Raw genomic sequence first — 27,680 nt, forward strand, 5'->3', positions numbered from 1 at the left:
AACCTTTACAGGTTAGGACTGGAGCAGAACTTTAGCAGCACTAGCTAATCATTCACTTGCATAAATTCCCAACTGTACATGACTATCAGTCAATAGCTTATGAAAAACACTGTACCTATTTAAATTACATAAGCTAAATAGATCATTTAACAGAGGCTCTCAGACTCTGAGCCATGAACCAGCTACACCCCATAGATGCCTTACCAGTTGTCCACAGAATGAAGTACTTTTAGAAGCAGCAGGAGATTGGAAGGGGAGTTAGTCTACTGAACTCTCCCATGAAGTGGTCTGCTGAATGAACCAGTTAGAGAAGTGCTGCACTTACAAGCAAAGACAGGAACTGAACTCCGTTCAAACACTCCTCCATACAAGAGAGAGCTTGAACTGCAGTTATTAGGAAAAACATCTGGTATGTTGCTTTGATTTTTAACACTAGTCATTGGACAGAAACAAAATATCATTATTTTCCCCTCAAAGAAGTAAATAATTGCAAATTTACATCTATGTATAGCCTGTCATTTATTCACTTCATCAGTGACTGCTTGAGTCTAATGGTATTAAACACTCAAGTGTGGCAGCTTTTCTTAAAACCAATAATTACTTTATTTCTAGAATATACTATTAGGTAATGAAAAACGAAAATGAGGCTGCCTAACAATATTTTATCCATTCTCACAGAAATACTACTGGACTGGAAACAGGCAGCCAAATAAATAAATAAATAAATAAATATTAAAACTACTTTCACCAAAAGTATAGCAGCTTCTAATTTAAAACTTCAGCCAAAGGTAAAATACATAAATGATTAGCATTATAGTGTTTATTTTAATTACACTGTGCAATTAGAATCCAGCGAGCTGTCAACTCACTTAAGATACACAGAAAACCAATAATTTCTCAACAGGCTCTAGTCAGAACACTTGCCCCTCAGTTGCTACATTACATGCTTATTTGGCCAGTTCCAGCACCAAGATGTCATGACAATACACCAAACCCAAACTGAAATGTTAATGCTTCTGATCACATCTAAAAACAGCACACCTCTTTACTGATAAAGAGTAAAAGAAAAGAAAAACAGGTAAAAGCAGTACAGCCCTGACATTCTTGCTAAAGGAGACATACATTAATGACAAGACATTAATCTCCAAAATACAACTAAAGTTTAATAAATTTAGAATATTCCACCTTTAACTCAGATTTCTATTAACAGACAACATATTTTTCACTACTAGAACAAATTCATATTAAATATTTTACAGCACTAACATGCTCAGCACCACACAGTACAGATAAAGTGCACATGATCCCTTCCCCTGCATAGCTTGCAAACTGAACAAACAGAGCAAAACATGTCATTTGTTGTGTATTTAAAACCCTTGTTCTTATTGTCACTGTGGGTAGACCGTTGATTCTTGTGATTTTGGGAAGGCTATTTTTCAAGAAGTACACAATGGTCTGTTCTGTATCTAGCTACTTTCATGGCCCTAATCACCATTGTATCTGAGCCCCTGCAGAAACTCTTATTCACTTTTTTAGAAAAACTCTACAGCTTTAAAAGGTACCAAACATTATAAAGTGGCTGGAGATCAACAGAAAGCCATGCAGCTTGTAGCTCATTACCATACAATGCCACAGAATTTACTCTTACTCCAGTTAGTTTATACCACCCAACCTCTCTTTGCTCCCTAACATTAGCAAAGACCTATGCAGAGATTACACAGGTGTAAGAGTTAATGTAATAATACAGTTTTGTCATTGAAGTCCGTAAGAGCTTTATAAGTATAGTAAGAGCTAAGCATAATTAGTCATACTTTCCTCATATAAAACTCTTACAATTTTGTCACAAGGCATGTGTTATGCTCTAGATAAGTATAGTATACTTACCTACATGCCTCCTGCTTTCATCCAGACCATATCACATGATCCATTGTCTACAGCCAAGCTCTAAGATACAACCGCATTTGCTCCAATCCCTCAGACAGAGACAGACACCTACAGGATCTCTATCAAACTTTCTTAAAACTACAGTACCAATCTGGGGAAGTTAAGAAACAGATTGACAGAGCCAGAAGGGACCCAGAAGTCACCTACTACAGGACAGGCCCAACAAAGAAACTAACAGAACACTACTAGCGGTCACCTACGGCCCCCAACTAAAACCTCTCCGGTACATCATCAAAGATCTACAACCTAGCCTGAAAGACGATCCCTCACTCTCACAGACCTTGGGAGACAGGCCAGACCTCACTTACAGACAGCCCCCCAACCTGACGCAAATACTCACTAGCAACTACACACCACACAACAAGAGGGAGGGGTAGCTCAGTGGTTTGAGCATTGGCCTGCTAAACCCAGGGCTGTGAGTTCAACCCTTGAGGGGGCCACTTAGGGATCTAAGGGCAACAATCAGTACTTGGTCCTGCTAGAAAGGCAGGGGGCTGGACTCCATGACTGTTCAAGGTCCGTTCCAGTTCTAGTAGATATACCTATCTCCAATTGTTACTTAAAAACACTAACCCAGGAACCAAACCCCAGTGCCAGCTCTGTCCACATATCTATTCAAGGGACACCATCATAGAACTTAACCACATCAGCCACAGCATCAGGGGCTCGTCCACCTGCACATCTACCAATGTGATATGTGCCAGCAATGCCCCTCTGCCATGTACATTGGCCAAACTGGACAGTCTCGATGCAAAAGAATAAATGGACACAAATCTGACACCAGGAATTACAACATTCAAAAACCAGTAGGAAAATATTTCAACCTCCCTGGTCACTCAATAACAGATTTTAAAATGGCAATTCTTCAACAACAAAAATTCAAAAACAAACAGTCTCCAACGTGAAACTGCAGAACTGAAATTAATTTGCAAACTGGACACCATCAAATTAGGCCTGACTAAAGACTGGGAGGGTACAGGTCATTACAAAACCTAATTTTACCATCCTAATTTCCCCCTACTGTTACTTACACCTTCTTGTCAACTATTTGAAATGGGCCACTCTCATTACCACTACAAAAGTAATTTTTCCTCCCTTGGTATTCTACTGTTAATTGAATTGTCTTGTTAAGACTGACCCCACACTTGCTAAGGCAACTCCCATCTTTTCATGTCCTATGTATAAATATTTGCTATTATATTTCCACTCCATGCATCTGATGAAGTGGGTTCTAGCCCATGAAAGCTTAACAAATTTATTTGGGCATAGTCTCTAAGGTGCCACAAGGACGCCTCGTTGTTTGTGCTGATACTGACAAACACGCCTACCTCTCTGAAACCTGCTTTATGTCAATGTAACTGTAATATTTTCATACCAGCAAAGATGCAGTATCAGGAGGGGAAAAAAACAACCACCACCCTGTTTTTGCCAGTATATTTTATTTTACTCAGGAAATCGGTGTAAGCCAGTGTTTCTCAAACTCGGGTCTGTGGACCACTGAGGGTCTGCGAGGGTACACCAGGGGGTCTGCTGGCCTGCTGATCAATTCCTCCTGCTCCCTCCAGCGCCTCCTGCACACCAGGGAACAGCTGTTCAGCAGTATGCAGGAGGAAGTGGAAGGAAGGAGGAGAGGGAACAGGGCACACTCAAGGGAGAGGGTGGAATCATGTCTGGGGCTGCCAGCCCCACTGATCAACTCCTCCCTCCCCAGCCCCAGTGCCTCCCGCATGTCGCAAGAGAGGCAGGGATGACGAGGGGCAGGGGTGGGGCCTTGGGGAAGGGGTGGAATGAGGGTGAAAATTTTAAAATCAAAATGGAGGTCCTTGGGTTTGTAAAGTTTGAGAACTGCTGGTGTAAGCTATACTAGCCAAAGTACTTTTTTTGCCAGTATAAACTGCATCTACACCAGGACGGTTTGCCTGTGTAGTTATACCACTAGATCTTTTCTAGTGCAGACCTGGTATCACAAACTGGTTTTATTATACACCTTGTAATGCTGTAAAACACCTTCACACCTTCCACCCCAAATTATTAAAAGGCAATTTCATCATGGCCAAATATATAGAGAGAGAGAATCCTTTTGGACTTACTAAGAACCCTCAAAAAGTTTTTAAATAAGTTTAAAAGTTAAATTTAGGGAAGTGTGCCAAATTCCCAGAAAAACTAACTAACAACAAAGCGTGGAATGCAAAATTTCAGGAAAATAAAATTATTTTATTCTAAGTAGTATTAGTTATGTTATGATCCTGCCAAAAAGCCCCAATCAGGATCGGAGTGCTATTAACACTTTCTCAGGGTGCTCAGGATTGAGAATCACCGCCTCCAGCAAGAAGGAGTATTACTTGTGATAGCTGGATGTCATTCATCTCCCTCACACTCTAAGCCCTTCAGCCACTCAAGCACTCCCCTCAGGACTCTGCCAGCCCCTACTTTGCCTCGCAGGTTAACAGTTCATGTATTCCAGTCCCTGATCTCTGCAGAAGCACCCCCGTGCAGGATCCAGTGAATCACTGGACACTCTTCAGTAATTATCAGTAAGCTCTCCCCAAAGAGACAGCGTACATAGCTTGACTGGCACAACTCAGAATCAGCTCCCTATATAACACAGCATTGGAATCTACTTATACTGAAAACAAATTTAAGTTTCTTTTCAAAGATTAAGATTTAAGAGACAGTGAGCAAGGATAAGAAGAACAGGTCACATATAAAACAAAAAGGATGCTTCCTAAACTTAACTTTAACAGTCTAAAATCCTTATCTAAAAATATTTTCTCACCTAAAGCAATCTTCCAACATCGCTAGTGCTTATGGTCAGGATCCAACTTTCAATAATACAAAAAGCACTGTCCTTTTTGCTTCCCAATGTGTTTTTGCTTCTCCTTGTATTTACCAAACACATTATTTTCTCCCCCAAAGACGGGATAACCTCTGTGACTCTCTTCCTGGGGTGCTGGCTCCAACATGTCTTCCCAGACTCCTGTTTGTTTCACATTCCCCAGTTGACCGGTTTTTCCTGTTGACTTTCACATGTAAATGGATCTTCCATTGTGTTGGCTTTACAATGCTTGAAAATACCTCTCTGTCTGGCAAAACCAGTTTTTCACCTCAAATGGGGAGTAAAACCGTAATACAAACTATAAGGATATATTTTCAGTATACAGACATCGCTTTTTAAATATAATCTATACATACATTGCATAATGATATTAATGACCAGCATGATCCTGGCTTTCATTTAAGATCTCACATTATAATTACTATGGCAGCAAAGTGTTAGGTGTAGTGAGTTTGTCAGGCATGGTAAGAGTTACTGTTACAGAACAGTGAACTCTGCCAGTGAGCATCAAGGGGGTCTTGGGATCACAGTCCAATTGTGCTAGGTGCTATACAAACCCCCAAAAAAGGGAGAATCCCAAACCTGAAGGGCTTACAGCCTAAAGACCTCGACAGATGAAGAGCAGGGGGATGGGGACACAGGACACAATCAAGTAAAATTGCGAAGTCCTTTCACAGCTTCATAAATTACATGGATTGTAAAACGTGGTGGGGAAGGAGGCTAAACTTAAGGCAGATGGATTTTTTAAATTAGTTTTACAATGGGATAGGAAGCAACTCCCACCACTCTGTAAATGAAAGATTCAGTCCTGGCACTCAAACCCTGCAGGAAGAATTTGCTTCCAAGCACCAAATAAATACTAGTAAGAACCACGCACATTAATAAAACCAGTGAGAAAAGCAACCGTTTTAGATATAGAAACTTCAATCTCTCAGGTCTACAGGAAACAATCAGGTTTTTGCAAAAGTTTACCATTTTTATCTTAATAGCAAGAGATGTTGGAAAACTAAATCCATAACCTTACGATCTGCTGGAATATTTGTTTACATGTGTTTATTCTTTTTCATATCTAACACTGCAGTGATTGAAAGTTACCCAGGAACAAGACTAGCACAAGGAAACAGAACCTCAGCAATCAAATTCTCCCTGGAGAGAGAAAAATTAACATACCTTAAAGAGAGAAATGTCTCAACAACCAATATCTGGCCAACTCACCTTTAGAACAGATAACTAAAACGTGGTCAAAAATGCACACTTCAAACTGACAAGTTAACATTCTTTTTTAAATGGGTTCGCTTACCTTATATTAATACAAAAGGTTTTATTAAAAATCTAATTAAGATCCTAATCATGTAAGCAGTCCCAAACTCAATAGAACTATATACATGCATGAAATTATTTCTGCTTACACGTTTGTAGCTTTAGTACTCTAATGTTTACTATTTACGCTATTTACTTTTTGCATTTCTTTCTGCTTGGACAATGAAAAAGATTACTGAATTTCTTATGTTTGTTCACTGTCAGCTTCCAGTCACTTCCACTGTCAAGTTCTACGCATGCTACAAGTTACAAAGATTGCAATGGAAAATTTGTATTTTATAAAACTTTCCTTTGGATTTTTTTTTAATTGAAACATTTCTATTGTTTTTATATTTTGCAAAACCTAAACTTTGGGCCAAATTTCCCCTGATGGTAGTCCTTTAACAAAATATAAGCAAACATAACTGTTTCACATTTGAAGTACACCACTACCTTGATATAACGCCACCCGATATAATGTGCAGCGCCCCCCCCCCGAACACTGCCGTACCGCACTCCAGTGGATCAAAGCAAGTTCAATATAATATGCAGTAAGATTTTTTGGCTCCCAAGCACAGCATTATATCGAGGTAGAGGTGTAATAGGCACCTTACTAAGAAGTTCTCTTAGAGAGCATATTATCAGTTTTTCCTCCTTGGAGATATGTCATATCTTGATAAATATTAGACAAAATAGATATATAGCATCTTTGTAACACATTTAATCTGACAGGTTTAATGTGGTGTACAACCAGCACCATCCCCATAGGGCACGTCTTCACTGGCAACGTTAAAGCGCTGCCGGGGCAGTGCTTTAACGTGGCTTGTGTAGTCATGGCAGAGCACTGGGAGAGGGCACTGATACTGTCTATACTGGCACTTTACAGCACTGAAACTTGCAGTGCTCAGGGGGTGTTTTTTCACACCCCTGAGTGAGAAAGTTGCAGCACTGCAAAATACAGTGTAGACAAGCCCATAGTGTTTTTTCAACTCAAAGGATCCCAAAGCTCTTTACAAAACTACATTTTTAAACACATATCATAAAATATATACACATAACATCAAAGATAAGGACATTATTCCTCCACTTTAAAGAGTAAATGAATCTGAGAAGAGGTACAGTTTATATAGTGAACCTATCAAAACATCTCTAGGCATATGCAGAATTTAAAAAAAAATATTTGACAAACTGACATACCAACAGTTACAAAAACTACCCCACATAAATGAGAAATACAAACTTCCTAACACAGCCATGTGGAAGCAGAGAAAAGGATAAAAGGAATTTGAATGCAGATATCTTAACTTTTAGGAATAAAGTAATAGTCAGGCTACCACTAGCTCTAATAACGTGAGATTTCAGGCAGGGCCTGGGCAAGTGGAACACGAGTGGAACAAAAAAACCTGTAAGAGATATTGTTTTTCGACCTTGTGTTAGATATGAATGGAATACAGACTGTAGCAGGAACTACTGATAAAAGTAAGATATCAGAAGGAATACCTACAAACAAGATGCAGTTGATGATCATTATTGTCTGTAACAAACGGTATAAATGCTTGCCCTAATTGTTTATCTAACGGAGACCTGACTGGTACTGGGGGAATCCCTGTCCGGGTGTACTCTCCCCTTGCAAATGTCAGGAAAATAAACTGTCTCTAACTTGTTGCAACTAACCTGAGTGAAGACTGTTTTCTTCCACAGCCACATGGACAGAGTGGTCTTCCAGGCACACTACAAGGCCTAACTTTGGTTTTCTCAAGCCAAACACAAGGAAATCTAATCCAAGAATCAAGTGTCCTATGTTAATAACTTCCTGTTGCCCAAAGGTACAAAGCTCAAGGATCCCAGTTGATTTCATCTGTTAAAATGAAACACAAAGAAGCCAGACACTGAAAAAAACTTCCAAGCAGCTGCTCTATATGGGTCTTACAGAGACAGAGCTGAATTTTATCCCTGGAACACATGTGTAAGGAAACTCATGCAGTTCAATGCTGAACACTTCACAGAATTTTAGAAGTTATAAATGGTAGAGGCTTATTACCCCAGTACAGGATTCTTCTCCATAGTAAAATAAGAGCCTTTTGCTTAAATAAGTGATATTGTTCTACAATTGCCCTTGAGACAAGATGCCACATATTCAACCTTACATTTTTCCTCTATTCAATTTCATCCCGCAACTCCCAATTATAGCCCCCTCATGCCAATCTAAATAATCCCTATCCTCACGGGTAAGGCCTGAAGAAAGTACTTACCTACATGTCAACTGTAACTGAAAGTTTAGTGCTAAAAAATAAATAGCTTTCTGAAAGGCTGTATCCTAGAAGTTTATATGCTTATTGAAGGAAGGGTAAGGATCAGAAGACTACTCTGCATGCATTCTGCCCCTTTGCTGAGAATACTCCCTCCATGCTTCTGCCATACAAAGGATTGCACTGGGTGACAGAATTAGAGGAGAGATGTTCTTGCTAGTGGCCTGACCTGATCCTGTGGGGTGCTTCTCCAGTTCTGCTGCCAGTCAGGGTTTGCTACCTATATTACTCCCATTCTCCTCCCCAAAGCAATGGAGAACCTCACAGCCCAGCACCCAAAATCCCAACAATACCCTAAAGATCTGGAAAAGAGAAGGTTCCCAAACTGTAAGCCACTTGATTGAGGGCAGGAACTGTGTCTTTCCGTAAAGCACAATGTGCATCCATACACTGTATACAAATATTAACAGCAGCAACTGTTCAGGCTCCCCTCCCTGGGTCTCTAATAAGAGTCTCAGAAGATCTCAGACCTTCCACAGATGGCAGAAGAACTTCCTGGCAATTGCCAATCACATCTTCCAGAAGAGATGGGAAGTGACGACTGATCAGGATCGCCCAGATTGGGGGGGGGGGGCAAGTGGGGCAATTCGTCCCAGGCCCTGGGCCCCACAGGGGCCCCGTGAGCCGCTCCAGGTTTTCGGCAGCACGCCCTTCACTCGCTCGAGCTCTTCAGCAGCAGGTCCTTCAGTGTAGCAGAAGACGTGGAGCGAGTGAAGGACCCACCGCTGAAGTACTGCCGAAGCCTCAGAGCGCCACCCAGTGAGTACAAGCACCGCAAGTGGTGGGGAGAAAAAAAAAAGCCACAACCAGTGGCACTTAGGCTGCTCTACTGCCACTGCTTCATTCTTCAGCAGCAATTCAGCAGCGGGTCCTTCCCTCCAAGAGGGACCTGCCACTGAATTGCCGCCGAAGACCCAGCCTTGCCCCAGGCCCTCTGAAACCTCTGGGTGGCCCTGAGACTGATACCAGATAATTACACACACACCCATAATGGAGAAAGAAGAAGGAAAATGGAGAGAGTGAAAGAGGAGTGGGATGAGTAACAGGATGGGTCAGGGATATTTTAGAACATAATGGGAGGAAGAGATGGGGATGCCACTCAAAATTTGCCACCTGTTAAATAAGGTAGTTAAACATGGATAGTCCTTCCAGCATGATGCACTAATAAAGACCACACTCCAAGAAGCCATTCATGAGATTCCCACCCAGGCATTGCCCATGGACACTGTTGGCCTCCAAATCAGTAGGATTTGCTTTCTAACTAGAATAATTTACCACAGTTTAGATGTTCTGCACATTTAGACATAATCTCAGCAAAGCCATAGAGAGGGGGACTATTATCTTATTGGTACAAAACTTTCTTCCTCTCTCTCCACAAGCCAAAGTCAGTCACGTTGGCATCCATACTCCAACTGCAACTTCATATGTAATTTGCTATCCACTAATGACCACTAAGTCTTTTTCTAAAAAATTTTTCATATGCGTCCTAGACTAACCACAAAACTTGGAGGATAGCCGTCAATTTCACTATAGTTCTGTGGAGTTTCCAATAATATGTCATGAGCACAATAAGTGAAAAACACAAATATGAAAGATCAACAAATAAAACCCACACCACTCCAATGGGAGAGTAGTTCCCTCCCCTTTAATCTGCAATTACTGCACCTTTACCCCGTTGAATAGTGTTAAGTATTCACTTTGTGAATACATTTCAAGCGATGTTACCAAAGAGTTTGGCAAGATTCTGAGCTGGATTCCTTGGTTAAATATTCCAAACACTGAAAGACGTTTGTGTAGATAATAGAAAGAAAATGAAGCATGTATACTTATACAAGATGGTAATAGAAAAGAGAAAGTATTATTGATATATTGAAGAAGTCATCATTTTATATAATAAAATAAATGAATGAACTAAGTAGACATCCACAACACTGTGGACCAAGTCTTCCGTATTGTCTTAGCATAACATCAGCATTTTCCCCTGCCATCTTAGTATGTGTTTAAGTTGCATAATGGAACTAAGTAGTTTAACTCTTAGGTCTAGATTCTAAAAGGCACTTTAAAACCCACTGTAAAATTGGAATGCAAAGGTTTCCCCTTTATAATGTACTAACAAGACCAGATAAAACTGCTGCCTAGTGGCATTTAGCTGATCCAACAAATGCTTAATGGGTTTGTACTTGTACAATCCTATTGTGACATATATGTCTCAACTTCTCATTCATAATCATGGAAACCACATTACAAAAATTGTAGCTGCATATTATGTAATATGAACATATGAATCATGTTTTTGTTTAAACTGGCTACTATACTTCTTCCTACTGGCTACTAGTAGTCTCTGAACATCAAAAAAAATTCCTGCTGAACTGCGGATCATCTGAATCTGTTAAATATCCACGGTCTGAATCTGTTCTACAGTCTCCCTGAGACAGAGTAGAGAGAAAGAAAAACCTGTTTTTAATTAGAAAGTTAGTGAAGATTCAAGAAAGTAAGGATGAAACAGGCAGCAACAAATGTTTTTTTAAAACTACATATACAGCAACTACTACAAGAAACATTTGCTGGTAAAAGTAATACTTAAATTGAGATCTATAGCCGAATGTTATCACAAGGATTGCACTTACTTGACAGTCTGCTATTAGCCAGCTCCATTATCGCTATTTGCAGTTTTTAAATGCACAGATTCAGAAGTAACTGTACAAGCCTCCATTACAAGGGGATTTATAGAAAGCCACAGACACAGCAATAATCATCCTCATTAAGCATCTCTTCCCACAGCCCTGCATTATGTAGACACAAAGAGGAAAACATTTCTTCTTCGTTACCCACAAGCTTAGATCTTTCTGCTTATAATCACAAGCTCAAGCAATTGTCATTGGCAGAAGCATAAAACCTAGTCCAAACATACCCAAAAACAGTCCCATAAGCAAAAAAAGTTAAAAATACCTAAATACCTCTCAATCCACAACCACTTCAATTTCCCAATAACTTACATTTTCAGCACCAGAATGCATCAGAACAAAACATTAACTATGGCTTTATTATTTTGCTAAGAACCACAACAGTACATCTATCCAAGATACATCTATGTTCATGCACATAAAAAGAAAATGGCAGATGGCAATATTTGTAACTAAGCTGAATTATAAAAAATCTTTTGAGCTAAAGTGATGCATTAACTCTTCATCCATAAGCTGTTTTAACTCCTTAGTATGAATGTTCATGGTGCATCCTATTCCAGCAATAGGATACATGTCAAGAAAACCATACTTCAAGTCAAGGGGATAAAAGCACATTAGAAACTCAGACAACCTGAGACTACTATCTACCACAGATTCAGGTCGGAGATTGGCTGTTGTGATATGCAGCTTTTATTCCTTGATTACAAAGTTCAGTTTGCTGATTGTACACTTTAACATATGGATCCATACCACAAATAAGTTCTCAGACCCATAACAGGCCACCCTGGCAGAAGTAATAAAAATCAGGATTAAAGTACACTGACACTCATCATAAAACTGTTCTTGTGAGCCAAGCATTTCCTACATTATCATAAGGAGTGCTGTACACTATTTAAATGAAGATGTTTTTAAAACCAGTCGGCAGACTTGGAACAATCACCTCAGTCACAAAGCAAAGTAATTTACAGTTTAGGATTTTGGTAATCTGAAATTAAATTTGTCATATCTCTAACGTTTACTTTGAAAAATTAACAAAAGTGGTTATACAAGCAATATAAACAGAATGCATTTGCTTGTCTTCCCTGCTCAAGTTAACTGTCTTCAGAGAGTTCCAAACCAGCAAATAGTCTACAAAATGCACATTTGAAGCTATGATTACCCAGTTCGCTCCAGAATAAATCACTTTATAATTCAATCCTATGTGTGACAAAAGAGCATTTTATTTGATATTGACAGTACAACTTAATTTAGTTACATCTGTGATTGCTGAAATAAATATGGATCTTCAAAATGCTTTAAAACAGTTAACACAATCAATGCCCTGGAAATAGAATCCATCTTCTTCTACGTGACTGTATCTTGGTTTAATAGTGTGGAAATACTTTTTATAAATTTAAATTTATGCTAAGCATTTAAACTGCAACTGAAATGCTGAGTTGGGGTTTAAAAACAGTTTCAAAATACTGGAAATATCAGAAAGCTAAATGCATTAGTTTGCAGCATACATTTTTCCTTCTTCCACATTAATAATTTCTCTAGCCACATTTGCGTTGTCTAAATTGAACTCTGATTCCATGTTGTGACTTCATGGTTTACACTTTTGCACTGCCATACAGCCCACCACGAGAAGATTAAAAACTCCTAGAAGCTAAACACCAAAAATGCTACTTTAGATCCTGATAATTCAGAGGTTTCGGGATTTCATACAATCTGTTAGTCTCTGCTCTGTTAATAAAACAAATCAACAGGTTGAGTGAGAGACTGCTCACAACGTACCTACTCCATTTGCATTTTAAAAAGGGGCCTTTTTCTTCTAATCTAGAGATCACTTCACCAGTCCAATAGGGGGCAAAAGTTGGAATCTTAGGCATTTTACTTTAGAGCCCCTTTGAGAACAAACTGTGAGAAAAAGGAGGGGATATAGTTGAGAGTTTAAAGAGATTTTTTCCAGTTTCAAATTATCAGACAGACAGCTATCACTGAATACCTCCTCTCTAACTCTGAGGGGAATTTTTCCATTATTTTTCCACTCCTTGTTAAAGGCCTTTGAGAATTACTATCCAAAACGTCTGTTAGTCTATAAGGTGCCACAGGATTCTTTGCTGCTTTTATCAAAACCATTTTATTCTTAGCACCCATAAGACCTACTGAATACTTAAGAAGCACCATTACCACTATTCATAACATTGAGAGTTCATAACATTTTTCTCTTTATCATCCATTAATATTATTCTATGAGGAGAAAGTGATCACCACTGACCTTCATCACAGAAAAAATATGCAAATAGCTTGAGTAGGAGGCTCACAAATCATTTTAACACATTTCTTTCTTGGAAGGAAAAATGATAAATGCTAATAATCGTCAGTGCAAAAATGTGTTGTAGGTAGTTTTCTAATTACCCCATATTTAGCTTAAATCAGTAATCATATACTTTGAAACAAGAAGGCACTTTTCTAAAGCTATCTGAAAGCATAAAACCACAAACCAGTATAACCAAAATCAGGAAACCCATTGTATTCTATCTTTGCTCTCAATCCATCTGCACTGGAAAGAACAAAGCTCTGAATATAAAAAGCCCAACACTTTCCGTTGCCATTTGAAAGGGTGAAGCAGCCATTCTGAAAGCATCTGGGTTTTGAGGGTTACTGCTAGAGTGGTGTCATTGCCTCTTTTCCAGACTGCTTGGTAGATCTCACTGAAATCCAAAATTTTGTTTCTGAACATTTGTCTCTGAGTGGAGAAGCAGGAAAGGCAACATTTCTATGGTTTCCTATCATAGGCACCTCAGGTAAAGTCAGATCGTCTGGATCATGTGTATTCCTTACTATTAAAAGTGCCAAATGGGAGAAACATTTATATGAAACCAGAAATGATGAACTTTTCAAAACCATGATGACTTAGGTACATTCTTCCACTAAGAAAGGTCACTCAGCCATTTTCATTAATAATTGAAGATTCATTACATCAATACCCTTTCCTCTCTCCTTAGGTAATTTGTACCTGGAATGTTTCACTTGTTGTCCAAGTAAATTAGTTTTTTAAAGGGTTAAAAATCCAAAGACTAAAACTGGAGAAGATTTTCTACAACCATCTAACTGTGTATCTGTTAAAGTGCCTGCTCTTTCTGCTGCAAATCAGCCAATGCCACCATTTGATAAAAAGGAGTTTTGTGCTCGCCAAAAAATAGTATTTAAAATACACAGGTGGAAAAAATATATAAAACAGCTACAATCAGGTACAACTAAGTCCACAAGAGCTATTTAATTATAAATAACCAACGAATGCAAACAGAATAACCTTAGAAAGGGGGGCTGATATGCTGGATGGTCTCAGTGTCCACACACAGTTTTTTGTTTTTAACAATGAAATACAAAAACGTGTAAGAGGAGGCTGTGATGAGCCAACCAAAGCCAGAGTACTGACAAAGCTAAACTCCAGTCCTAGATCCTGGCTTCGAAATTTCTCCTTTTTCCAGAGACCCGAGCTCAGGATGGAGTGTCCATTGTGATTAAATAGCTTTTTGTATTTTGTTTCCTTGGGTTAAGGCAAATTGAAGCCTTCCAGTGAAAGGTTAAAAGCGGGTTTCCAGGCAGCACCTCGGCTCCAGGCGGGTAAGAGCTGGTACGATCAGTTCCCGCACTGCGAGAGGCTGCGGCCCCCGCCATGGGGCAGCGGGCCCGGCCCCTGCAGAGCGCTGGAGCCCCGCGCTCCTCCGCCGGCCCTTGGGAGCCGGGCTGAGCGCGGGGCCCGGGATCCGGGTCCGAGCCCCCGCCGCAAGCGTGAGCCCGGGGGCGAGCCCCGGGGGGGGAGGAGCCGAGCCCCCATCGAGCCCCCGGGGGGGAGGGAGCCCGCATGGAGCCCCCGGGGGGGAGGGAGCCGAGCCCCCATCGAGCCCCCGGGGGGGAGGGGGCCGGGCACAGGTCCCACCCACCCGCGGGCTCCAGCCCGCCGCGGCAGGTAGGGCTGCCCGGGTAGGGGCGGGGCGGGGCTGCCCGGGGGTCTCTCCCCGGGAAGGATCCGGACCCGGCTCAACAGGCGGCGGCGTTGGGGCTCGCAGAGCTGGGGGCGCCGAGCCCCGGGGGTCGGGATCGGGCGCGCACGAGCGGCTCTCACTCACCGCGGGGCTGGGGGGGCTGCTGCTGGGGGCCCGGCCGCATGCTGCCTCCCGCCGCTCCGGCTGCGCGACTGCCCGCCCGCCCGTCGGCTCCGGCTCCCGCTCCGCCGCCCGCGCCCGCGCGCCCCGCGCGCCGCCGACAGCCCGCCCGCCCGCCAGCGCCGGGGCGAGCCGCGCGTGCCCGAGACCAGGCTCCGCTCCGCTCCACAGCGGCGCTGCGCGAGGCGGCCCCCGGCCAATCCCGCTGCCCCGCGCCCCCGCCTCTGCTGCCCCCTGTCCCCTCACTGCCCAGCCCCTCACCCCGCCCCCTTCCCTCCGTGCCGAGCCCCCCCTCACCCCGCTGCCCCGGCCCCCTCACCTCACCCCCCCTCACCCCACTGCCCAGCCCCTCACCCCACCCCCTTCCCTCCGTGCCGAGCCCCCCCTCACCCCGCTGCCCCGGCCCCCTCACCTCACCTCACCCCCCCCCCTCACCCCGCTGTTCCCCGCCTCTGCTGCCCCCTGTCCCCTCACCGCCCAGCCCCTCACCCCGCTCCTCCTCCCTCACCCAAACCCCCTTCCCTCCATGCTTAGCCCCCCCGTCACACCACTGCCCCCTTCCCTCACCGCCCAGCCCCTCACCCTGCTCCTCCTCCCTCCCCCAGCCTCCTTCCCTCCCTAGCCCCCCCTCACCCCACTGCCCCCGCCTTTGCTGCCCCCCTCCCTCACTGCCCAGCCCCTCACCTCACCCCCCTTCCCTCCCTGCCTAGCCCCCCCTTACCCCACTGCCCCCTGCTTCTGCTGCCCCCCTCACCGCCCAGCCCCTCACCCCGCTCCTCCTCCCTCACCCAAACCCCCTTCCCTCCATGCTTAGCCCCCCCATCACACCACTGCCCCCTTCCCTCACCGCCCAGCCCCTCACCCTGCTCCTCCTCCCTCCCCCAGCCTCCTTCCCTCCCTAGCCCCGCTCACCCCACTGCCCCACCCTTTGCCCACCTCAGTCACTCCTCTACCTAGTCCCTCACATCCCCTCCCCTGCCCTCCCCCTGCCCCCTCAGCACCTAGCCTCCTGGCCTCCCCTTCCCCTTCAGGGCTCAGCCTCCAGCTTCCCTCGCCCAGCCTCCTGCTGCCCCTTCCTTGCCTTGGCCCCCCTCAGTGCCCAGGCCCCTATTCCCTCCTCCCCTCAGCACTGCTCCCCGCTCAGTGTCCAGCCCCCCACAGCATCCTTGCCCCACCCACATTGGGCTGGGAGCCTGGGCTCAGCCTGCCTCATGGAGCCTGCCCTGGGTGATCTCACTGGCAGGGAAGAGTGAAACTGTTGCTTGCTCTGGTGCTTTGGGTTCACAGGGATGTGTGAGCAGCCCCCACACTAATCTCAGCTGCAGCTCCCCCCTCCCCCTGTGCTCCACAGTTGTTTCAGGTGGTGCTCATAGCCTGCAGGACACCCCCACCCCCGCAATGGAGGCAGGTGATGTCTGACAGGAAGCAAACAAACCTGCTATCCCTCTTTTGTGAGGTGCACTCCTCCTGAACTCCTGTGCACCACATTGCATCAACCTAGCACCCAGTGCACCTCACATATTCCTGGGACTGTTCAAAATCATTAATAAAAATCGCAACATTGTGCGTTTTCAACCATGTTTTGAATCCAGGTACCTCTTAATGGTGTTATATTAGTTTATGCTTGTTGGGGCAGGCATGGCCTTAGGCCATGATTTGCTAGGCATTTACTAAAGATCTATATCTGAGCCACCTTTGGAGAGAAAGATGGAGACAAAAAGAAGAAACAAGAGACAGATGGAGACAGGCAGAAGCAGCAAAATTAAGGAGCTGCTGGAGACCAAAAAGGAGCAATAACCAGGATCATCCAAACCATTCCCCTGCCATTTGTAAAATAAAAATCCAGTAAAATAAACAATATTCACCTTTCTCATCTTTTTTCTCCTGAACATATTTAAATCCCTTGTAGATTTGTTCTCATAGTTCCTATCTCTTGCTTTCTGTTCCTCCATTCCTCTGTTGGATGTATTCCTTGTGTTCTTTCAGGCACTGCTCTTCTTCCTACACTCAAATCTTTCTGTCCTCATTCCCCTACTAAGGTCAGCCCCCGTCTTCCTTTGCCAGGCTCACCAGATCAGAACTCACTTTTTTCCTCCCTTGCAGCTCCCCTCCAGTTTAGAGTCTTCCTTGGCCCTCATCCCGCTCAGTCCTCCCCAGCTTCCAGAACTCCTGTCTTATTGCTACAAGCTTTGCCATGTCATCCATCCAGCATGATTGAGGGGTACATCCACATAGCTTGCTGATAAGTGCAAGTGGCTTTGAAGCTCCTCCAATGCTAAGGGGTAGGATAGGCAGGGACAGGGAAAATAGGAGGCAGGTGAGGATTGAAGTGGGTTTGGAGTTAGTGAGAAGTTTATGGAGAAGAGCAGATAAAGTTGAACGAGGGCCTCAGCAGGGACTGGACCACCTTTCATAGCTCAACAACCCTTGAGAAAGAACAAAGCTGCACCAGGGGGACAGGTGTGTAGCGGAAAGGTGGTGATATGTTACACAGCCACACTGGGCCAATACAAGCACTGTTCATCTGTGAGAGACTCATAATCCTGCCTCTGTGGAGGTTTGTGATGCTCCATTATCTAATGTTTGTAAAGCACTCCCAGATCCTTGCCTCAAACAATACAGAAGTGCAGAGTTATTGTTCCTATCCTCTTTTCTCTCTCATCCCACCTAGTTACATCATTCCACTCCTTCATTCATCCCCAATCACTGCTCTCTTCCCTGGATTCTTATCACCCCCAACTTTGCTGAAAAAGTAACATTTGGGTGGGTTCAGCCCAATCTCAGCAGGGAAGGGCAGAGATTCCTCAGTAGACCATGGGGATGCTACATATGCCTTGCAATGGCAGCCACAGCAGCAATCAGATAATTAATCAAATTGTGGCAACTGAATGTCACCTTTCCATCAAAGATGGAATGGTGCATATCTTGTAAAGAGATACTTTGGGTAGGGTGGAAGGGGATGGTTCAGAGAAACCAAGAAGACAATGACCCCATTAGAATGAGCCTTCTGTCTCGGGAAATGAGGATTCTCCTTCATTCAAGCTGGGAACAGCAGAGTTCTTGCAATGCCTCTATTCCCCTTCCCCACACCTCACAGGAAGGGAAAGGGAATGATTTTCTGTTAATCCCAGAATTTATTTTAATTTGTTTTTTAGCAAGTGGTGCACTTCATCTACATATTATCTACAATGTAAATCCTAGTCATTTTGTCATTGATCCATAACATGGAACCATCACAACACTAATATGAATAAATTAATACCAGAAGAGTTTTAGTGCATGCTCAGTAGTCAGCTTTTACATATTAATGGTTTCATAAAGAGATGGCTTTATGGAACTGGCTTGAATCCGGCCCAGGTCAGAAAGTGAGCATGAGGCTGCATCCCTGGCCATTTTGACTAAAAGCCATTGATGGACCTATCCTTCATAAAGAGATCTAGTTCTTTTTTGAACCCTATTATAGTTTTGGCCTTATAGACTCATAGACTCAGACTCTAGGACTGGAAGGGACCTCGAGAGGTCATCGAGTCCAGTCTCCTGCCCTCATGGCAGGACCAAATACTGTCTAGACCATCCCTGATAGACATTTATCTAACCTACTCTGAAATATCTCCAGCGATGGAGATTCCACAACTTCCCTAGGCAATCTATTCCAGTGTTTAACTACCCTGACAGTTAGGAACTTTTTCCTAATGTCCAACCTAAATCTCCCTTGCTGCAGTTTAAGCCCATTGCTTCTTGTTCTATCATTGGAGGCTAAGGTGAACAAGTTTTCTCCCTCCTCCTGATGACACCCTTTTAGATACCTGAAAACTGCTATCATGTCCCCTCTCAGTCTTCTCTTTTCCAAACTAAACAAACCCAATTCCTTCAGCCTTCCTTCATAGGTCATGTTCTCAAGACCTTTAATCATTCTTGTTGCTCTTCTCTGGACCCTCTCCAATTTCTCCACATCTTTCTTGAAATGCGGTGCCCAGAACTGGACACAATACTCCAGTTGAGGCCTAACCAGCGCAGAGTAAAGCGGAAGAATGACTTCTCGTGTCTTGTTTACAACACACCTGTTAATGCATCCCAGAATCATGTTTGCTTTTTTTGCAACAGTATCACACTGTTCACTCATATTAAGCTTGTGGTCCACTATGACCCCTAGATCTCTTTCTGCCATGCTCCTTTATCATAACCTTAGTCCCAGATCTGGACCTTAGCGTCCAAAATATGGGGGTTAGCATGAAAACCTCCAAGCTTAGTTACCAGCTTGGACCTGGTACTTGCTGCCACCACCCAAAAAATTAGAGTGTTTTGGGGCACTCTGGTCCCCCTGAAAACCCTTCCCTGGGGACCGCAAGACCCAAATCCCTTGAGTCTCACAACAAAGGGAAATAATCCTTTTTCCCTTCCCCCCCCTCCAGGTGCTCCTGGAGAGATACACAGACACAAGCTCTGTGAATCCAAACAGAGTGACTCCCCCTCTCCGTTCCCAGTCCTGGAAACAAAAAGGACTTTCCTATTCCCCAGAGGGAATGCAAAATCAGGCTAGCAAATCCAACGCACACAGATTTCCCCTGATTTCTTCCTCCCACCAATTCCCTGGTGAGTACAGACTCAATTTCCCTGAAGTAAAGAAAAACTCCAACAGGTCTTAAAAGAAAGCCTTATATAAAAAAGAAAGAAAAAATACATACAAATGTTCTCTCTGTATTAAGGTGACACAATACAGGGCAATTGCTTAAAAGAATATTGAATAAACAGCCTTATTCAAAAAGAATACAAATCAAAGCACTCCAGCACTTATATTCATGCAAATACCAAAGAAAAGAAACCATATAACTTACTATCTGATCTCTTTGTCCTTACACGTAGAAACAGAAGACTAGAAAGTAGAAACTACTTCTCCAAAGCTCAGAGAAAGCAGGCAGCCAGAAAACAAAGACCCCAGACACACAATTCCCTCCACCCAAAGTTGAAAAAATCCGGTTTCCTGATTGGTCCTCTGGCCAGGTGCTCCAGGTGAAAGAGACATTAACCCTTAGCTATCCGTTTATGACATCCTTACTAGACAGTCTCTTCCCATTCTGTATGTGTGAAACTGATTGTTCCTTCCTAAGTGGAGCACTTTGCATTTATCTTATTGAACTTCATCCTGTTTACCTCAGACCATTTCTCCAATTTGTCCAGATCATTTTGAATTTTGACCCTGTCCTCCAGAGCAGTTGCAATCCCTCCCAGTTTGGTATCGTCCGCAAACTTAATAAGCGTACTTTCTATGCCAACATCTAAATCGTTGATGAAGATATTGAACAGAACCGGTCCCAAAACAGACCCCTGCGGAACCCCACTTGTTATACCTTTCCAGCAGGATTGGGAGCCATTAACAACTACTCTCTGAGTACGGTTATCCAGCCAGTTATGCACCCACCTTATAGTAGCCCCATCTAAATTGTACTTTCCTAGCTTATCTATAAGAATATCATGCGAAACTGTATCAAATGCCTTACTAAAGTCTAGGTATATCACATCCACCGCTTCTCCCTTATCCACAAGGCTCGTTATCCTATCAAAGAACGCTATCAGATTAGTTTGACACGATTTGTTCTTTACAAATCCATGCTGGCTATTCCCTATCACCTTACCACCTTCCAAGTGTTTGCAGATGATTTCTTTGATTACCTGCTCCATTATCTTCCCTGGCACAGAAGTTAAACTAACTGGTCTGTAGTTTCCTGGGTTGTTTTTATTTCCCTTTTTATAGATGGGCACTATATTTGCCCCCTTCCAGTCTTCTGGAATCTCCCCCGTCTCCCATGATTTCCCAAAGATAATAGCTAGAGGCTCAGATACCTCCTCTATTAACTCCTTGAGTATTCTAGGATGCATTTCATCAGGCCCTGGTGACTTGCAGGCATCTAACTTTTCTAAGTGATTTTTTACTTGCTCTTTCCTTATTTTCTCTTCTAAACCTACCCTCTTCCCGTAAGCATTCACTATACTAGACATTCCTTCAGACTTCTCAGTGAAGACCGAAACAAAGAAGTCATTAAGCATCTCTGCCATTTCCAAGTCTCCCGTTACTGTTACCCCCTCCTCATTGAGCAGTGGGCCTACCCTGTCCTTAGTCTTCCTCTTGCTTCTAATGTATTGATAAAAAGTCTTCTTGTTTCCCTTTATTCCCATAGCTAGTTTGAGTTCCTTCTGTGCCTTTGCTTTTCTAATCTTGCCTCTGCATTCCTGTGTTATTGGCCTATATTCATCCTTTGTGATCTGACCTAGTTTCCATTTTTTATATGACGCCTTTTTATTTTGTAGGTCACGCAAGATCTCAAGGGTAAGCCAAGGTGGTCTTTTGCCACATTTTCTATCTTTCCTAACCATTGGAATAACTTGTTTTTGGGCCCTTAATAGCGTCCCTTTGAAAAACTGCCAACTTTCCTCAGTTGTTTTTCCCCTCAGTCTTAATTCCCATGGGACCTTGCCTATCAGCTCTCTGAGCTTACCAAAATCCGCCTTCCTGAAATCCATTGTCTCTATTCTGCTGTACTCCCTTCTACCCTTCCTTAGAATTGCAAATTCTATGATTTCATGATCACTTTCACCCAAGCTTCCTTCTACTTTTAAATTCTCAACAAGTTCCTCCCTATTGGTTAAAATCAAGTCTAGAACAGCTTCCCCCCTAGTAGCTTTTTCAACTTTCTGAAATAAAAAGTTGTCTGCAATGCAGTCCAGGAACTTATTGGATAGTCTGTGCCCCGCGGTGTTATTTTCCCAACATATATCTGGATAGTTGAAGTCCCCCATCACCACCAAATCTTGGGCTTTGGATGATTTTGTTAGTTGTTTGAAAAAAGCCTCATCCACCTCTTCCGCCTGATTAGGTGGCCTGTAGTAGACTCCCAGCACGACATCACCTATGTTTTTTACCCCTTTTAGCCTAACCCAGAGACTCTCCACCCTTCTGTCTCCTATGTCCATCTCCACCTCAGTCCAAGTGTGTACATTTTTAATATATAAGGCAACACCTCCTCCCTTTTTCCCCTGTCTATCCTTCCTGAGCAAACTATACCCATCCACACCAACATTCCAGTCGTGTGTATTATCCCACCAAGTTTCAGTAATGCCAATAATGTCATAGTTGTATTTATTTATTAGCACTTCCAGTTCTTCCTGCTTATTACCATACTTCTTGCATTTGTATAAAGGCATCTAAGATACTGGTTTGATCTTGCCTCCCAGCTTTGCCCTGACCCTCCTTCCTCTCTGCCATTATAGCCCGTGCTCCCTCCTGTTTCCAACCCATCTCCCAGGTCTTGTTCCCCACTTACCTGTGGGCTTTGCTCACCTGTCCCCGTCGAACCTAGTTTAAAGCCCTCCTTACTAGGTTAGCCAGTCTGTGCGCAAATAAGGCCTTTCCCTGCTTCGAAAGGTGAACGCCATCTGTTCCTAGCAGTCCTTCCTCAAATAGCATCCCGTGGTCGAGGAAGCCAAAGCCCTCCTGGCGACACCATCTTCGCAGCCAGGCATTCACCTCCACGATGCATCTGTCTCTGCCGAGACCCCTACCTTCAACGGGAAGAATCGAAGAGAATACCACCTGCGCTCCAAACTCCTTAACCTGTACTCCCAGAGCCCTGTAGTCACTCTTGATCTGCTCAGTGTCACACCTCGCAGTATCATTTGTGCCCACATGGATGAGTAGCATGGGATAGTAGTCAGAAGGCTGGATAATCCTCGACAAAGCCTCTGTAACATCTCGGATACGGGCCCCTGGCAGGCAGCATACCTCCCGGGATGAACGGTCAGGGCGACAGATGGGTGTCTCCGTCCCCCTCAGCAGAGAGTCTCCAACCACCACTACCCTACGTTTCTTATCAGTGGTGGCAGCAGACCTCCCAGCCTTAGGGGTACGAGGCTTCACCCCCTTAACTGTTGGGGGTGATTTCTTCTCTCCTGTATCAAGAAGAGCATAACAGTTATCTTTTACCACAACAGGAGGGTTCGCAGCAGCGGTGGAGCACTGCCTGCTGCTAGAAGTAACCAGCTGGCTGTGTCCATCCTGAGCCTCCTCCTCCACTGGTGTGTCAGATACACCCTGAGGCATCTCCTCCTCCACTGGTGTGTCGGTAGTCCTGTCAACTGGGACAGCACCATCAGCTGTCTCCACATGGATACTGTCCAGGAATTGCTCATGGATATGGATGTTCCTCAGCCTGGCCACCTCCTCCGGTAGCTCTCCCACCTGCTGCCTGAGAGATTCCACCAGTAGGCACCTTTCACATTGGATGCCACCCCCAGCCTGGATATCAGTAAGTGGAAATTGCAAATGACAGTCTTTGCAAGCCCACACCAGAATCTGGGTAAAAGCATCCATGCTTTGGTGCTCTGTCTGGCTACAGGCGCAGGTGGAGGAGACAGAAGCAGTGCTGGCACAGGTGTTGCGGGTCCTCCTCACCATTGTAAGCCTCCCTCTGTCAAACCCTCTCAAATTCCTGTCTACAGCTCCCTATCCGCTCCTCTCTGCTGTAAACAGAAAGGTTTTCGATGTGGCTCAGGTTATGGGTTCAGGGGACCAATGGGTCACAGATGAGACTGACAAGGGACCCCCCCCTTCCTACTCCCCTTCCAAACTCCCTGTTAGCAGCTCCTGGTCGCTTGTGCGCAGCTTTATAAAGCCCTGGCCTGAGTGAATGCCCCACCCACTGGTTAAGGTTCAGCCAATTACCAGAGGCTTCTAGCTTTCAAACCTTCCTAGTAGCTCCACCTCCAACTGCCAGCTACAGCACACGGTCCTTCAAACAAACAAACCAAACAGACTGACAAACACAGACTCAGCACACAGCAAGTAACCCCCAAACACACACACAAACCCTTCACAACAAATTCCTCTGGCAACAAATTCCACTGGTTGACTGCACGTTGTGTGAAGACATTCTTCCTTTTGTTTGTTTTAAACCTGCTTCCAGAGGCCACACGTAACTGTGGATAGCCGGGGGGCACATTTGAAAGGTTCTGCGGGGGGGGGGTGTGGTTCATGACCATCACCCTATTGCCTCTGCCTCATCTCAGTGGTCTTCGAAATAGGCAACAGAAAGAGCTGGAACTCCAGCAGCAGGGAAGGAGAAGCATCCCCATGGTCAGCTGGCCATCCTGCTGCTTCCTCACTCCCTGCACTGCAAAGACATAATAAGGTGGGTGCCACCACCTGGAGGAAACGCTGCCTCCTCACTGCTGGTCGTCCTGGCAAGAGACGACCCAAGAAATCAGGGGTGGGGGAGGAGCGTAACCCTGCATGCCTCACACACACATTTTCTCTGCCCGTTGCCTATTTAATTGGGTGACGCTTGGTCAGGGCTGGGCAAACTATGGCCCGCGGGGCAGATCCAGCCCACCAGCCATTTTAATCCAGCGCGGCGTCTGGGGCTTGCCCCACTACAGCCGGACAGCAGGTCGGGGACCGCTCCACCTGACTCCCCGAAGCAGCAGCATGTCCTCCCTCTGGCTCCTATGTGTAGGGACAGCCAGGGGGTTCCGGTCTGCATGCTGCCCCACCCCAAGTGCCACCCCTGCACCTCCCACTGTCTGGGAACTGTGTGAATAAGGGATGGCACCTGCGTAGGGGCAGTGTGCAGAGCCTCCTGGCCATGCCTCCACATAGGAGCCGGAGCAGGGGCATGCTGCTGCTTCTGGGAGCCGCTTGAGGCAAGCACCTCTTGGAGCCTGCATCCCTGAGCCTCCCTCTGTGCCCAACCCCCCTGCCCCAGCCCTGATCCACCTCCTGTCCTCCAACCCCTCGATCCCAGCTCAGAGCACTCTCCTGCACCCCAAACCACTCATCCCCAGCTGGAGCCTGCACCCCTTCCCACACCCCAACCCCCTGGCCTGCCCTAGCCCTCTCCTGCCCTCTGAACCCCCCAGTGCCATCCCAGAGCCTGCACTCCCAGCTGGAGCCCTCACTCCACCACACACCACACTCCACAATCCCAGTGCCCCCTCCCACACCCTGAACTTATTTCTTGGCCCATTCTGGAGCCCCCACCCCATCCAGAGCCCTCACCTCCTCCCACACCCCAACCCCAATTTTGTGAGCGTTCATGGCCCGTCATACAATTTCTATTCCCAGATGTGGCCCTTGGTCCAAAAAGTTTGTCCACCTCTGTGCAGTTACATTCAATCTGTAAACCCTATGACTTGAAGCCACAGAAAGAAGGGAGCTCACTACTGACACCTCTTGGTGAGGGGGGAGAAGTGCAGCCCAGAGCTGTGTAAAAGCTGCAGATGGACTGGCTTTGTAGAGGAGGGAGCTCTGCCAGGATCTGTGGGAGAGCTGGGGGCACTGACTGAATGGTCCAGGCTTTGTTTGCTTTCTCTTATGTAACCATCTGGGGCATTTTGGTTAAAGTGCAATTAAGTTTCGAGCTTGGGGGCAACAAAATGCTATTGACCATGTTGGAAGCTGAAGGCAGAAGACAGTTACCAAATGCGCCTGTGGTCACTCAGTCAGGCGTAGCTAGATACAGTCTCCTGGACTGGGCTACAGTGAAGGGAAAAGAGAATGTTGTTTTCTGATGAGAGCCTCTGCCTGGTTGTCAGGACTCTGTTAAGGGGCCTAGATACCAGTGGCTTCTCTTGGAAGAGCAGAGGTGGTTTTGAGACAATGGACAGCACAGAGCAGAGGAAGCCTGGGTTGAAGCTGAAGAGAGGAGCAGCAGCAGCAGCCACCTACTTAAGGGAGTCAGGTGTGGTCTCCCTATCCAGCAATTAAAGCTGAAATCACCTGGACTGTGGCAGGTGGGAGAGCCCCTGGAGGAGACCAGGCAGCACTGTCCTTGCAGAATCTTTGTACTCTACCAACTCAGGACAGCAAACTGAGTGGGGAGCCCAGCTAGGAAGGAGGAAAGTGGCTCAAACACAGCTGCCACTCACTCCCAGGGGAGGGCAGAGATTGGGACTGTTGTTAAAACATCCTGGCTGGATGCTGTTTTTTCTGTGTTTTCCCTTGTCTCCCTCCCTCTTTGTTTTAAATTCTTGGATTTGCTGCTTGCGAGTGGGAAAGTATTGCCTGCCTAGGGTAGTGTAAATAGTTTCCTAGGTTTCTGGGTGTGGTCTTGAACCACTGTTAAATCTTCAAACATTGAACCTGTCTGTTTTTGCTGCTGACAGCACCTGGAGGAAGGGTTACAAGTACAGGGATGCCTCGCTGAGAGCATTATCAGCACAGGCCTCAGACACATTTTCATCCTTGGGTTGGAGGCACAGTCTGAAGACAGTCTCGAACTGTGTTTTATTGAAGCAGGTATTTGCCTGCTCTCATCTAGATGGGATTCAGCCACAGATGCTAGGACTGGATGACAGCAGATAGATTGCTTCACATGACTATCACCCTGGTCTGTTCATTTCCAGCACCTGGCATTGGCTACAGTTGGAAGACTCAGCATGGCTGTTCTTATGCACTGTGTCGTTTGAGCATTGGTCTGCTAAACCCAGCGTTGTGAGTTCAATCCTTGAGGGGGCCATTTAGGGATTGATCCTGCTTTGAGCAGGGAGTGGGACTAGATGACCTCCTGAGGTCCCTTCCAACCCTGATAGTCTATGATTCACCAAATATAATTAAAACTAATCAGCCCCTGTTTCCCTTACCACCCTCTGTCTGTCTTAGGGCCTTATTGAAATTGACTAAAGGCCCCTCCCCCAACCTTTGGGGTGGAGCCAGTGGACCTGGGACTCAACTGAAGAGGGGAGACAACTAAGGAATAACAGGGCTGGGAGTGAAGGTCACAAGTTCAAAACTAGGGATCCAGAGAGGGACACCAAGCAGAGGACCCCGGACAGCACCCACTGCTCCTCACAGCTGTCCAGGAAGCTAGCGGATGCCACCCAGAAGAACTCTGCTCAGATGCGTGAGACAAGGGAGGAATGGAAATAGCCCCACAGTCACAGAGCACCTCCCCTTTCTGGGTTATATTGCACCAATTGGGCCAGGGACAGGAAGAGGTTGACTTCATGGGGCCAGGGATGGGATATGTATAGATGAACAGGTGTGGGGAAAAGTGCAGCCAGAACCTCAACAGGAGGTTCTCGAGGAGCCTGAAGAGGGGCTGCAACCTGGTGCATTCCAGATAGGCATGTGCCAGGGTCTCCCTCATGCCACAAAATGGACAGGCAGTGGGGAGGGGGTGAACCGTGCCAGGTAGACGCCCATGCTCAAGGCTCCATGAAGGAGCTGCCAACCAATCTCCAGCAGGCCATGGGACCAGGGTGGAGTACAGGCTGGCCCACTGGAATTCCTCGCCTTCTGCAGGTGGTAGTAGGTCCTGTCCCTTGGTATTGGGGCGGGACACGAGGGTGAGGAAGTGAAATGTGTGGAGCACGAGTGTGTAAAGTTGTTCTCTTGGTGTGGTTCGGAAGTGGCTCGAATTGTGGAAGGGAGGGGGCCTGCAGGGCTCACAGGACAGGGATCTGA

At 45.3% G+C, this 27,680-nt stretch overlaps 1 protein-coding gene across 15 annotated transcripts in view; it reads right to left on the reverse strand.

The window, feature by feature from the left end:
• PTPRF (protein tyrosine phosphatase receptor type F) overlaps positions 1-15,255 on the reverse strand; it is a 630,174-nt gene extending 614,919 nt beyond the window's left edge. For 12 of the 15 annotated variants that reach the window (XM_030572314.1, XM_030572312.1, XM_030572306.1 and 9 more), the window contains exon 1: positions 15,191-15,255. The gene's annotated coding sequence lies outside the window, so the exon portion shown is untranslated. The remainder of the gene's footprint in view (positions 1-15,190) is intronic. The other 3 variants (XM_030572315.1, XM_030572310.1, XM_030572308.1) reach the window with 1 other exon arrangement.
• Between the last annotated feature and the right edge of the window lie 12,425 nt (positions 15,256-27,680).

Source organism: Gopherus evgoodei, chromosome 8 (assembly GCF_007399415.2).
Source record: "Gopherus evgoodei ecotype Sinaloan lineage chromosome 8, rGopEvg1_v1.p, whole genome shotgun sequence".
NCBI lineage: Eukaryota > Metazoa > Chordata > Testudines > Testudinidae > Gopherus > Gopherus evgoodei.